The 12,921-nt window shown below is 37.5% G+C and overlaps 1 long non-coding RNA gene across 1 annotated transcript; it reads left to right on the top strand.

Annotated features, from left to right (window-relative positions):
* The first annotated feature begins 3,627 nt into the window (after positions 1–3,627).
* Positions 3,628–5,126, top strand: LOC140885055 (uncharacterized). The gene is made up of 2 exons (XR_012150793.1): positions 3,628–3,855; positions 4,906–5,126. It is a non-coding gene; the product is annotated as an uncharacterized lncRNA (long non-coding RNA).
* The last annotated feature ends 7,795 nt before the right edge of the window (positions 5,127–12,921 follow it).

Here is a 12,921-nt window from a genome sequence, read left to right as displayed (position 1 = left end):
GTCGTCGGAGACGATGTCATCACTTTTAGCCATGAGGCAAATGTTAGCTTCCTCCTCATCATCGTTGCTATCTCTCCAAGTGGCTAGAAGTGCTTTCTTCTTTCCTTTGTTAGATTTCTTCTTAAGAGGGCACTCATTTGCATAATGCCCTTGTTGTTGACAGTTGTAGCAAGTAACTTCCTTGTCCATCTTCTTTTTGAAGTTGTTTCCTTGCATAAATCTTTTGCATTTTCTTGCGAAGAGAGCCATATCATCATCATCTTCTTCTTCGACTTGGGTAGATAAGGCAATCCCCTTTGCCTTGGTCTTTTTATCTCCTCTCTTTGACTCTTTCCTTGTAGATACTTCCAACTCATGGGTTTTTAGGGTCCCATGGAGTTTATCAAGATCATACAATGTGGTGTCACCTTTGTTGGACTCAATGATGGCAGTCCTCTTTGCATCCCACTCTTGGGTAGGGCGCGTAGAGCTCTTCTCCAAACTTGCTTGGATGGATAATTTTCTCCAAGTTGGGCTAACTCATTGATGATTTGAGTAAGCCTTCGGAACATTGTGTCAACATCCTCATTGGTTTCCATCTCAAATGTTTCGTATTTGAGTTGGAGTAGATCGATCTTCGTCTCTTTGACTTGATTTGTCCCTTCATGGCATATCTCCAACTTGTCTCATATCTCTTTAGCGGATGAGCACATCGAGATCCGATTGTATTCGTTCATATCTAAGGAACAATGAAGAATATTCATGGCTTTAGCATTTTGAGATATAAGTTTCATATCATCCTTAGAAAAGTCGTCCATTCCCTTAGGAATTTTGACACTCTCAACCTCTTTAGTAGGTATGTAGGGACCTTTCACAGTAACCTTCCAAAGGTCATAGTCTACGGATTGGATATATAGGGACATTTGGTTTTTCCAATATCCGTAGTTTATGCCATTGAAAAGAGGAGGACGATTTGTTGATTTCCCTTGAGCATTGTCGCTCGCTAGATTTGCCATAAGAACCTTTTTGAAAATATTTTGAAAAAGGTGGCTCTGATACCACTTGTTAGAACCTAATGGGGGGGGGGATTTAGGTTCTATTGGAAACTTTAGCAATTTAAAACGATTATGCAAATACGCAAGCGGAAGACTTAAAGCAATCAAATATAAGTGCAGTAAATAAATGCATAATGTAAATAAAGCAGTAAAAGGGATAAGAGATGTTTATGGAAGTTCGACGATAAATCGTCTACGTCTCCCCTTCTTGGTTAAGATCGCTTAAACAAGGATCCACTAGCACTTCAACGTCTTGGCCTTGATGGCTCCAAGGATAGCCGTACAACTCAACACGATCACCGCGCCGATACAACTCAACACTTGGCCTTAAGGGCTCCAAGGATAGCCTCAACAATCACACAACACTTGGCTTCATACTCAAGTGTTTATACCAACGATTTTCACAACCCCAGATACAACTCGATATATAAATATATTTTGAAAGCTCAAAGGGGCTACAAATTGCTCAACAAATAGCTCAAATAATGCTTAAAAGGATTGAGAGACTTGAAGATGTTGGGATACTTGAAATGGTCTCGAAATGCCTCTATTTATAGCTGAAAATTCGGCATCGATCGGAACTTTCGTTCCCAGCATCGGAGCTTCCGAAATTTGAATTCTGAGTCACGCGGTTTGTACAGGATCGGAACTTCCGATCCCTCTTCGGAGCTTCCGATCAGCGCATTAAATATGTTGTCGGGAAAAAGTCTTTCGGACAAGATTATCAGGCCACCGTTGCAGATCGGAACTTCCGATCTATGATCGGTGCTTTCGATCTCGTCACTTCGTAGCTTCCGTTATGCTTCCGAACAATATAAAATTCCTTGAAAATAGATCGGAGCTTCCGAACCTTGATCGGAACGTCCGATCGTCTCTTAGCTTCCAAAGGTCCTTCTGATCCTGATCGGAGGTTCCGAACTCCAATCGGAGCTTCCGAACTCGTAGCAGTATAAGTCTTTGAATTTTGTTTCTGATCTTGAATAAACTTGTACGCAATTGAGCTTTGAAAATTTTAACTCAGTAATAAGCTCATTGTAAACATTAGTCACATTTTAACCTAGTTTTGTTAATCATCAAAGATAGACAAAAGGGTCTTGTTAATGCATTAAAAACATTAATCTCACAATCGAGATTTATATGCATTTAAGGCGTAACAATTTGTTACCTTGAACCTTCGATTTGGTTGTATAATAGTATTTATACACTTTTGTTATCGTCGGTTGTATTCTGCCGATTGAATTTGTTGTATTTTAAATTATCCGCTCCTTACGCTTTAAGTATTATTGCATGCGCTAATTTACTCTGATTAGATAGTGGATCCGGGTTGGGTCACTACAATTAGTCTAAGTTTTAATTTAGAGATTTTATTTATTTTATTTTAAGTTACTAATAAATTGCTGTTGTTCTTAACTGCAGTTTATGCGAAGATCTCAAAGCGCGAATTCTTTTCTCTTTGATCCAGAGATCGAACGAACTGCACGTATTTTGAGAAGAGCGAGGAGAGAAGAACAACAAAACATGGCTAAAGAAAATGTTATTGAAATTCCATTGGTGCCAATCAGAAATCATTTCAGGCAGACGATCCAGGCTCACTATTCTGAAATCTCTCGAGGGACGATAAATGCCAATGACTTCGAGTTGAAGCCGACATTAATCAACATGGTTCAGCAGAACCAGTTCAATGGAAGCTCCACAGCTGATCCTCACTTACACTTGCGCACTTTCCTGGATATTACTAATACGGTAAAAATGAATGGTGTTTTTGAGGATATTATACGTTTACGCTTGTTCCCTTTTTCTCTTAGGGATAATGCACAGATCTGGTTGCAGTCGTTGCCGCTAGGAAGCATAACTACTTGGGAGGATATGTGTAGTACCTAAAATCCAATCTACTAAATTTCATGCATTAATTTAATAAATATTAGGATTTTTATTTTTTAGTTTATATGATTTAAATTCTTTATTTGATTTATATGTTAATAAAATATTTTATTATTTATTCAAATAATTTTATTGTGCAATTTAAATTGTTTTAAATATTTTAAAAGTTTAAGCTTGCATATTTAAATGATTTTAATTTTAATTGTTTATTTTATTCATTTAAATGATTTTAACTTTTTAGCTTGTTTATTTAAATACTCTTGATTGTCCAACTTATTTATTTTAAATAGCATAAGTTTAGCGGTTAATTATTTTAAATGCATATATTATTTATTTAAATTCTTTTTAATTGTTCAAATCATTTTAAAGGCTTTATTTTTGCTTGTGTATTTATTTAAATTTCTTTTAAACGTTTGTCTAGTTTGTTCAAAATTATTTTAATCGCTCCATTTCTTATTTAAATATTTTACTCGTTACCGTGACATCAGAATATTTAAAGTGTATAAATTCTTAGATTTTCAACTTTGAGTATTTGTCGGAATTTTGGGCCTTACACTTTTACTCGCACTATATAAAATACATGTTATATTTTGTGTATTATGTTTCCTATCCGCTTAAACTTATGTGTTGTCCCAGCCCAAAGGAAATTTTTCTCAGCCCAAATCCACGGCCCGTTAGGTTTATACTTACCCATTTCATCTGCCCCATTTCCTTTCCCCTTCTCCAAGCAGCGATGCGATTTTTCCCCTTTTCCTCTCCAGCTATCGCATCAATCGACAATCCCATTTCTCCTTCATTCCCAGACTTCCGCCGCAGTAGCTGGACCTTCCCGGCGTGGTCTTCCCCTGAGCTTGCCGTCCGAGCTATTACTTGCACTTCTTGGCTCGGTCATAGCTCAACCGAGCTTCTCCTCCCCCATTTCCGATTCATGAAGCGTGAGGCAAGTATATGGGTTTTCTTTGGCCACCAAGTAGATTACCAAGTAGATTACTATGTTGTGTGCTTGTTTTTAGTGCTTTTTCATAAGTGCATTTCGAATTTCTCGATTTATCGAAGCATGTCCGATTTTTCTCTGTTTCTTTTCCGATGGCCAGTTCGAGTTCCCCCTTTAATCTTTGTTGTTCTGTTTGATGCTTCATATTTTCATTTGGAGAAATATACATGCTTATGATTCGAATATTGTTTGATTTTATGGGCTGTCCCTGTATTTTGGGCATTTCTCGAATAGCCGTGAGTTCCCTGCTTCCCTTCCTTGTTGATTAGCCATTCGAAAGCTTCAGGTTTCCTGTTTGTGTTGTACGTGTCAATGATCTTTATGTGTTGTAATTCTTGCATTGGACCGATATGAGAAGAAGTTCTCTGTCTATCGTTAGCACCTGTCTCTGTATCGAATATTCCTTGTCATTGAGCTTATGTGAATTGATTTTTTGTGTGGTCTTGGAGACGTTTTGGCCTCCCTTACCAAATAATTATGGGTTTCCTTACCTTAGCATGTGTTCGTGTGGGGCCGAGAGATATCTCGGCCTCCCTTACCAAATACAGGGCAAGATTGGGTTGGGTGTTATCCTAACCTCCTTGCGGCATAGTGCACTGCAGCCATGATCATGATCAAAATCACAGAGTCACAATCAAGGATCTAAGTTCACAGTTACAGATACAGTTACAGTTTATATGTTCACAGTTCAGTTTATCAATTTACATCTTATATTATCAGATTACATTTCAGTTTATCAGATCTCAGTTCAGTCCTTTCAGTCCTCATGTTCAGTCTTGCTATACATTTGCAGTTTAAGTTCGGTTTCAGTCAGTTAGATTCAGTCTTTCATGTGATGTTTTCAAGTTACTCTCTTTGCTAGAGGTTCAGTTAAGAAAAGAAAAAGTATTTTCAGTATAAGATATTTGTAATGGCGTGTGCATGTATATTTATTATTCGTTATTTCACCTCATATTCTTGTTGGGCCTCTATGCTCACTACATCTACTTGGTGCAGGTATAAGTTATCATTGAGATCGAGGGGCAAGACTATCAAGTGGAATGCGACGCGGGCGCGGCACATCCCTCGGAACTATGCTAGTCTTCCGCAGAAGTTTATTTTAAACACTTTATAGGTATTTATTTTGTTGTTTCGACAAATGTAAATGCAATGACTTATTGACCGTCTTTGGGCATGTAAATATCAAAGTGTTAATTATTGTGATGGTTGGATTGTCAGATCATTTTCTCGGGTTCTCGTTTCTTTCTCGGTCTAGTCTTTTCCTTTTGGTATTGTTGGTAGTATTTTTAGTTGTGAGGTCATGACGAATTTTTTTTTAAAAATCCGCATTTTCTTTATTAATTAATTTAAAATAGAAGTCAGGGTCGTTTCAACATGGCTGTGAAATTTTTAGCGAAGTATTTTCCACCCGCCAAATCCAATTAATTGAAGATTGAGATCAACACCTTTCATCAGCATGATTCAGAACAGCTATATGAGGCATGTGAAAGGTATAAGGATTTGTTGAGACGTTGTCTTAACCATAATTTTGCATATTGGGAAAAAATCGAGCTTTTCTACAATGGTTTGAACACGCCTAGAAGAATGTTAGTGGACTCTGCTTGTTGTGAAAAATACTTGCAAGCGTACGAGTGTCAAGTTTTAGTAAAGTGAAAGAGAGAGTGTCGATCCTACAAGGAGTAATTTGAAAATATTCAATACTTGTAATTAAAATAGTTTTAATTTTATTTAGAAAATCGAACTTTAGAAGATTAATAACAAATTAAATAAATAAAGAAGATTAAAAAGCGCGCACAAACACAATCCTTAAGAGATTAACAATCAGAGAAAAATAGTCTAGAGGTTTGATTTCACCTGGTCTCAACAATATTCAATCCTAATCAATCTATTTTCATGAATTCCTTTCAATTAATAACCAAGAACACATAAATTATACTATTTCCCTCTCCCGAGTATCAAATAGCATGTATCAATTACAGATCGATTCCAATATCCCTATTAAAAATCTACTTGTAATGATATGTGTAAAACAATGTTCTTTTTAGGCTCTATTAAAGCTATAAGCTCTCCCGAGTCATATAAACAATTAAAAGTGCAAATTCTATTGATCCTATTCTAAATCCCCTCTCTCGAGTGCCGGATTTTGAATAAATATAACAAATCAATTTATGGCCAATAAATTGAAAAGGCTTTCAAAACTAGAATCGAAGAACTCAATTCATTAAAATCAATAATTCATAAATATGTCTTGACCATGCTACATCGACCTCTAGACTTAAAGAGTTTAGTTCATAATAAAATTCATAGCAACATAAATCATGTTTAGAAATTCAAACATAATTCAACTCAAAAGAAATAAATAAAATAAAGATACAAAGCCGTCGTCTTTCTTCCGTGTTAAATCAAAAAGTCTTCGTCTTTGTTTCAAACAACTTCAAATCTCGATCGAAACTTCCACGAATTTTCTCTCAAGATTTTTCCGTGTCTTTGGCGGCTCCCCCTTTCAATTAGGTCTGAAAAAACCTTAATACGCCCCTAAGATTCATCCAAACACATTCCAAAAGTAACCCAAAAATTTCCAAAATTAAACACAACATTCGTCACACAGACAACGACGCGCGGACGCGCATGGAACACTGTCTCAATAACTTCACTCATCGACTTCACACACGGGCGTGCGTGAATCATGCGTGGGCGCGCATGACACTCTGTAAAAATTCCATAACCCTGTTCAATTGATGCGCGGGCGCGCATGACCTTCTGCCCTGTCTTCATCTACTCTTCAAAATATGAACCATCTTCGCTTGCTTCGCTCTGTTCTTGAATCTTTTGGTTTCATTCATCATTAATTCATTGTTTCCTGTCATCTAACAAAAATAACAACTTCTTCCACATAATTCCGCTCGAAACCCAGCAATTATCCAATAATATCAACACAATTTAAGTGCACAAAATGCACTTATCAAATTCCCCCAGACTTAAATGTTTGCTAGTCTCGAGCAAAACCAATCAAGACTCAAGCACAAAACACTAACTATTCCACTCAACAAATCAAGACCAACCAAGAATTACTATGAAACAATGGCCTTAGCAAAATATTCAGAAAAATTTCATCCATTCATATCAAACTATCACTTTTTAATTTTCAACAAACACATGCTAGTGAACCTCCAAAACTTACAAATCCCGCAACTCACGTTCAAAATACTCTTATCCAAATCAATTCACACATTCATAGATCACGAGGACTTTCAAAGGTAAATGGATCAAACAACAGGTTAGGTACCTTTGAAAAACACACAAAAATCAGGTTATTTCACAAAAGAAACATGTGTGCGTGTTTTGGTCAAAATTTCATATTCATTAAGAGTGGCAATCAATCATCCATAGGCTAGATTCTCGCAACCCTTCTCCACTAGTATATTGGGCAACTGAGACTCGGTCAATAGGACTTAATTAGCTTATAATGTAAGGCCTGGCTCATGGCTACAAATAAAGGATAAAAATTCAAAATAAGGAGTAATTCATAATTATGCTCAAACTCTAATTTCAACTCCTTTTTCATCCACACTTTCATACTTATTTCTTCACTTCATTCTTTCAACTGTCATTTTTTTTTTCACAACTTTTTTCAACGACAAATTTTCTTTTTTTCTTCTTTGTACTACCTCTTTTCATTCTTTTCAATTCACCATCACACCATTCCATTTTTTTCAAAAATATCAACTAGGAGCATATAACATTTTAGCATTCAAATTACTCCCTTAAGGATAGGAAATAGTGTTTAGGCTATTCAGGTAGTTAATGTAGGACCTTGAAATAATGCGAATGGGGGTTTATCACACGTTTACACGCATGCCATTCGATTTTCAATAAAGCTCAAATAAGGTACTATGGATAACATGCATTACAAGGTAGCTTGAAAGGCTCAAACAGATTCAGAAAAAAATGCCTAAATCATCCCTAATCTCAGTATTGCCCGTATTGCGCCTCAAAGGGTGTCCGAACTAGTCCTAGACAATCTCAATTCACAAGTAAATCATACAAATTTTAACCAGTGCAGAAAAGAATCAATCATCAACAGGGAACGATGATTTCAAACACGACTCAGATCATGTACCTAAAATACTCGTGTATATCTTGTGAAGGCTCTAAGGGCAACTAAGGATAAAATAATGTCAATAAAGATCAGGCCCAAAGATCCAAAAAATTGCCTCATTTATTTCTATGTTTGTATGTTTCAACTCAGATTTAAGCACAATCACAGAATATGTAGGAATTCATTCATATCATTAGTTCACTCATAAAACTTCTTTTAGTTCAATCATGGAGTTTAGCTAAAAATAATTTTTTGCATCATTGGCCAATGTCTTTTCATTTCTTTCATGGTTTCTTGAATTTACTCACATTCACTCAACAATTCACCCTTTCACAACCTCACAAACTATTCCAATCTCACAAATTCATCCCAATACCACACAACACAGGAGACTAAACACAATAAACGAAAACAAACAAAAATAAAACACAAAAAGGAATAAAAAGAACTCAGGAACAATTTCAGCAATTTGGAATCACAAAACAAAATCCCCCCAAACTTGGTACAATCAGTGTCCTTAATGATTTAAACAAGAAAGAAATAGGACATGTACCTCAAACAACGACCGTTAGTGGTCTTCGCTGTCATCACTCATATCATCACTATCAACAGCAGGTGCCGGGTTTGAAGTACCAAAGGCAAGTGGCCACTGAGGATAAGGGGGAAAAGGATGAGCCGAGCTCGCCGCTTGAGGAAATTGGTGGCTCAATGCACCAGTGAATCCCATCATGTAATCTATGAAAACGTCATGTCTTTGCTGAAAGTGATGGAATTCTTGACGATGTTGGCACAGATCCACCTCAAGAGATGTCACACGCGCTTCCAAAGATGGTGATGCTTGAGTCTGTGAGGCAGAAGCTCTACTAACTGCTGTGGTAGCATTGAACGCTCTTTGGGCAGCACGTTCTCTCTGTTCGCTAGCTGATGGATGGCGCGTGGAAGAACCCCCACCGGGTATCAGGGCCGTGGGCTTCAATAACTCCTCATTAGGGCATCAATCTACACCCACTGCTTCGCATAAATCCGTAATAATAGATGGCAAAGCTAGGCCCCCCCTCGAACGATCAGTGAAGACGTTCTGAATGGTCTCTTGACAAATTTGGCCTAAATCCATAGACATGCTCTCTACAATGCAATATATTAGAATTTCCCTCTCCCTTGTGACCTCATGATCATGGTTAGTTGGTTTTAGTTTAGCGCAAACCAGAGCATACCACCTCTTGGCATCCCTTTTCAAATCAATCTTCCTCAACTTGGATGGTTTCAAATCACTTCCCAACCTCCATACAGCGCCCTCGACACAGATAGACTGGATAATAGCATCATAATCAATATCCCCAGATCGATATGCCACATACTCATCATTGTCTATTGGCGGGATATGAAATAGAGTGTTAATTTCAACCGAATCAAACGGCACCATGTGTCCTCTCACTAATACTTTAAAGTCAACGTGTTTCACCTTCAGGTTGGCATAGAACTCTCGCACCAATGAAATAACAGCTTCTTGAGGCTGCTTAACAAATTTAAGCCACTGACGCTGTAGCACCTCATCCCCAACATTACACCGTATGATGCCATTCGGCTCAAAACCAATTGTGGTATCAAATCCTCTTTCAGGAAAAATATTTTTGGATAGCAACGCTTGATAGTTCTCCTCGGCCTGTTTATTCCAAAAACGATGATCATCGAAATTTGGAGCCGAAGAAGGGGATTCGCCCAACTTTGTTTCTTCTTTGGAACCATAAATCAAACACTTGGAAGACACAATACTAACTTGCAATTCAACAAGAACAAATCAACAATCTTGACACCCCCAAACTATCAATTCAACTTTCTCGTCAACGTGAAACAAGCATCAACAAAACTAATGCAAAATACCCCAACTCGTAGACAAATCAACGCTACAATCTCCATTATTTCAATAACCCCATAAACAGAACCGTGCACACTCGTGATCAGAAAAACTTACCACCTTCGCTAGATGAAACTCCGCACAACCCGGAAAATAGAAATTTGGACTGAGCTCTGTGTTACGCCCTTGAACGAAGAACAATTAGATAGGATGAAGAATTTAGAAAGAAAGGAGAAAGGATGTAAGGAAGAACAATAATGTAGAGAGAAAAAGGAAAATAAAAACAATAGAGGAATAGATCTAGTGTAATCGGCACTATGGAGAGAAACAATGGAGAGAAGAAAAGGAAATAGAGGGTAAAATTAGAAGAGAAAATGAGATTAGAAGGAAAGGAATTGGGTTATATTTGCAGACGAGGCGGGCGCGCGTAAGACAAGGCGGGCGCGCATAGCCCACGGCTCCTTGTTATTTTTTCTTCTTAAATCGACGCGCGGGCGCGCCACAATGACAGGCGCCCGCGCATAGCCCTCTGTAAAAGTTCACTTGTTTTCATAATTGTCAGGCGCGGGCGCGCCACGTCATGCGTGGGCGCGCATAATGAAACGACCCTAACTCTATAATTAATAAATAAATATGCGGAAATTTTTTTTTTCTTACTAAATAAAATATGTACATATATGCCCATACATATATGCACAGAATAAAAAGACTTAAAATAAATAAATAAATAAATAACTTAAATAAAAATGCATTCTTTAATAAAATAAATATCTGAGTCTACATTTAATTAAAATACTGTCATGAGAAAATAATTAAAAACTGCATGCACTAAAAATATTTAAAAATAACATTCCAAAACCCAACCACTGAAAATTACTTAAAAATGTAACATACTAAAAATATTCAAAACATGCATAACGACTCAGACATCTATCACGATCACAGGGTCACTGCATGTCTGCTCATATGTCATCGCCGCCGGTAGGAGCTACATCCTCCTCTACGTACTCACCTGCACCATACCAGTGTAGTGAGCCTAGAGGCCCAACATGCTAACATAACAAGGGTTTAAAATAATTTAAATCAATTTAATACTAATACATAACATATACATGAATGAGCATGCTTCAAAATATCATACCATAACTTAACTTAAATTACTCAAATATCATAATACATATCTATTGTTGAGCAAAGTAATTTTCTAACATCGCATGGTTGTATCCGTAGTGTAACCTTAAATCATACATTAAATACTGATCAGCGTGGAAACCAACGTACGTGGCGGTGACGAATCACCTCTTAAATTGGCAGTAAACTGCCCTTCAATAGTTCACATATGGGGACGAATCCCCCTCAAATCTCAAATTGTCATACTACTTCAACTTCCAACATAAAATATTTTCTTATTGCTCAACCTTAAACATTTAATCATACATAAAATTATTTCATGAATGCATGTACTTAATTAAAATGTGTGTCCTTCATATATATTTAATTTAATTTCATACTAACATATAAATATTAAAATAACTCCCATGCATAAAATAATTAAATATATATTCAGGACACATGCAAATTTCTCATGGATTGTACTGGACTGCTGGCCCTAACACCCAAGCCCATTTACTTAAATCTGGCCCATTAACACTGAGACTGACCCAATAACATACTTAAGCCCAATAAAATTATTCTAAGCCCAATTAAATAATTAAAGCCCATTAAAACATCCTAGGCCCAAAAAACAACTTAATCTGGCCCAATGTGCCCGAAAGCCCAAAGACTGGCCCAATGACTTCCATGGGCCCTAAAGCCCATAAAAATTAGTGGGCTCACTTAATTAAATTAATTAAGCCCAAATACTTAAATTTAACCCAAAGTAATTAAATGGAACCCAAAACATTTTATTTCAAATTAAATGGCCCAAAAACCAATTAAATCATAAAATACTTTAAAATTAAAAAGACTCGAGCCCGGCCCACCAACCTGAACCCGGACCAACTTAACCCGACCCACTACCCTACTGACCCGACCCGTACCACTCTGACCCTGCCCAGACCCGAAACTAACCCAAAACCTCCTCTCCCTACCCCTTTCTCGGCCAACAGTTTGAGGAGTTCCACGAGATTCGTTCGTGCCATCTGATCCAGAAACATTTGGCCGTGAAACCACCTCACGAACGTAGTGCACTCAAAGACGTTTCCAAAAAGCTAAAAACCAGCCAAAATGATGGCATAACAAAGGAGAACGGACCTCTGCAAGTCAGCCTATCCTAGACTTGCGTGCAGACCTGAGCAGTGCCGGGACTTTCGATCGTTCTTCCTACTCCGGCCATATTTTTCCGTGAAACCACTTCTCAATCCTAACCAACATCTAGATGGTTCAAACCCTTCAGGCCTCACCCAAAATAGTGGCCTGGAGAAGGAGAACGAAGTCTTTTCCTCAGAACCCTGAACCTGCGCACCCTTGGACCTAGAACTGATGCAGCTCGACTCCAGCCCTGTTCCAGCCTTAACCATCCAACCAAACCCAGCCTAGGGACCCTAAGACCCCCTATGAACCGTGGACCAGCAGCCATGCATGCCCATAATCATAAAAACGTGAGTATGTTAATGAAATCAAAGAACCATGTGCATACCTCCAGAAATCCGATTTGTTTTACTGAAAATTTCAATGAAAAGTTTGATGCCTACACACACACACGCATAATAACTGATATGGCACGAAAAATAGAGAAAGAATCATGCCTTGCACCGAAGTTGAAGAGAAAGCAACGTGTAAAACGATTCTGGGACGACGGGACGACGAGCAACCTTGAAACTTCGAAGAAATTCGGCTATGGAACCTCCTTGGCTGTGGTTCGAGGAAGAAGATGATGGATATGGGGTGGGGTGGCGGCTGATGGAAAATAACGTGGGGTTTGGGTAGATTAGGTTTTGTTTTTGTTTTAATTAAAATATAGGTTAATTAAATATAGATAAAAAGTTTTAAATATAAAAATATACAACTTAAACTTTCAAATAAAAGTTAAAATCTGATAACTCAATTTAAAATCCCG

The sequence above is a fragment of the Henckelia pumila genome, chromosome 2 (genome assembly GCF_033568475.1).
Source record: "Henckelia pumila isolate YLH828 chromosome 2, ASM3356847v2, whole genome shotgun sequence".
Taxonomy (NCBI): Eukaryota; Viridiplantae; Streptophyta; class Magnoliopsida; order Lamiales; family Gesneriaceae; genus Henckelia; species Henckelia pumila.
The sequence above is the reverse complement of the archived record's forward strand: the minus strand, read 5'-3'. Positions and strand labels throughout refer to the sequence as shown.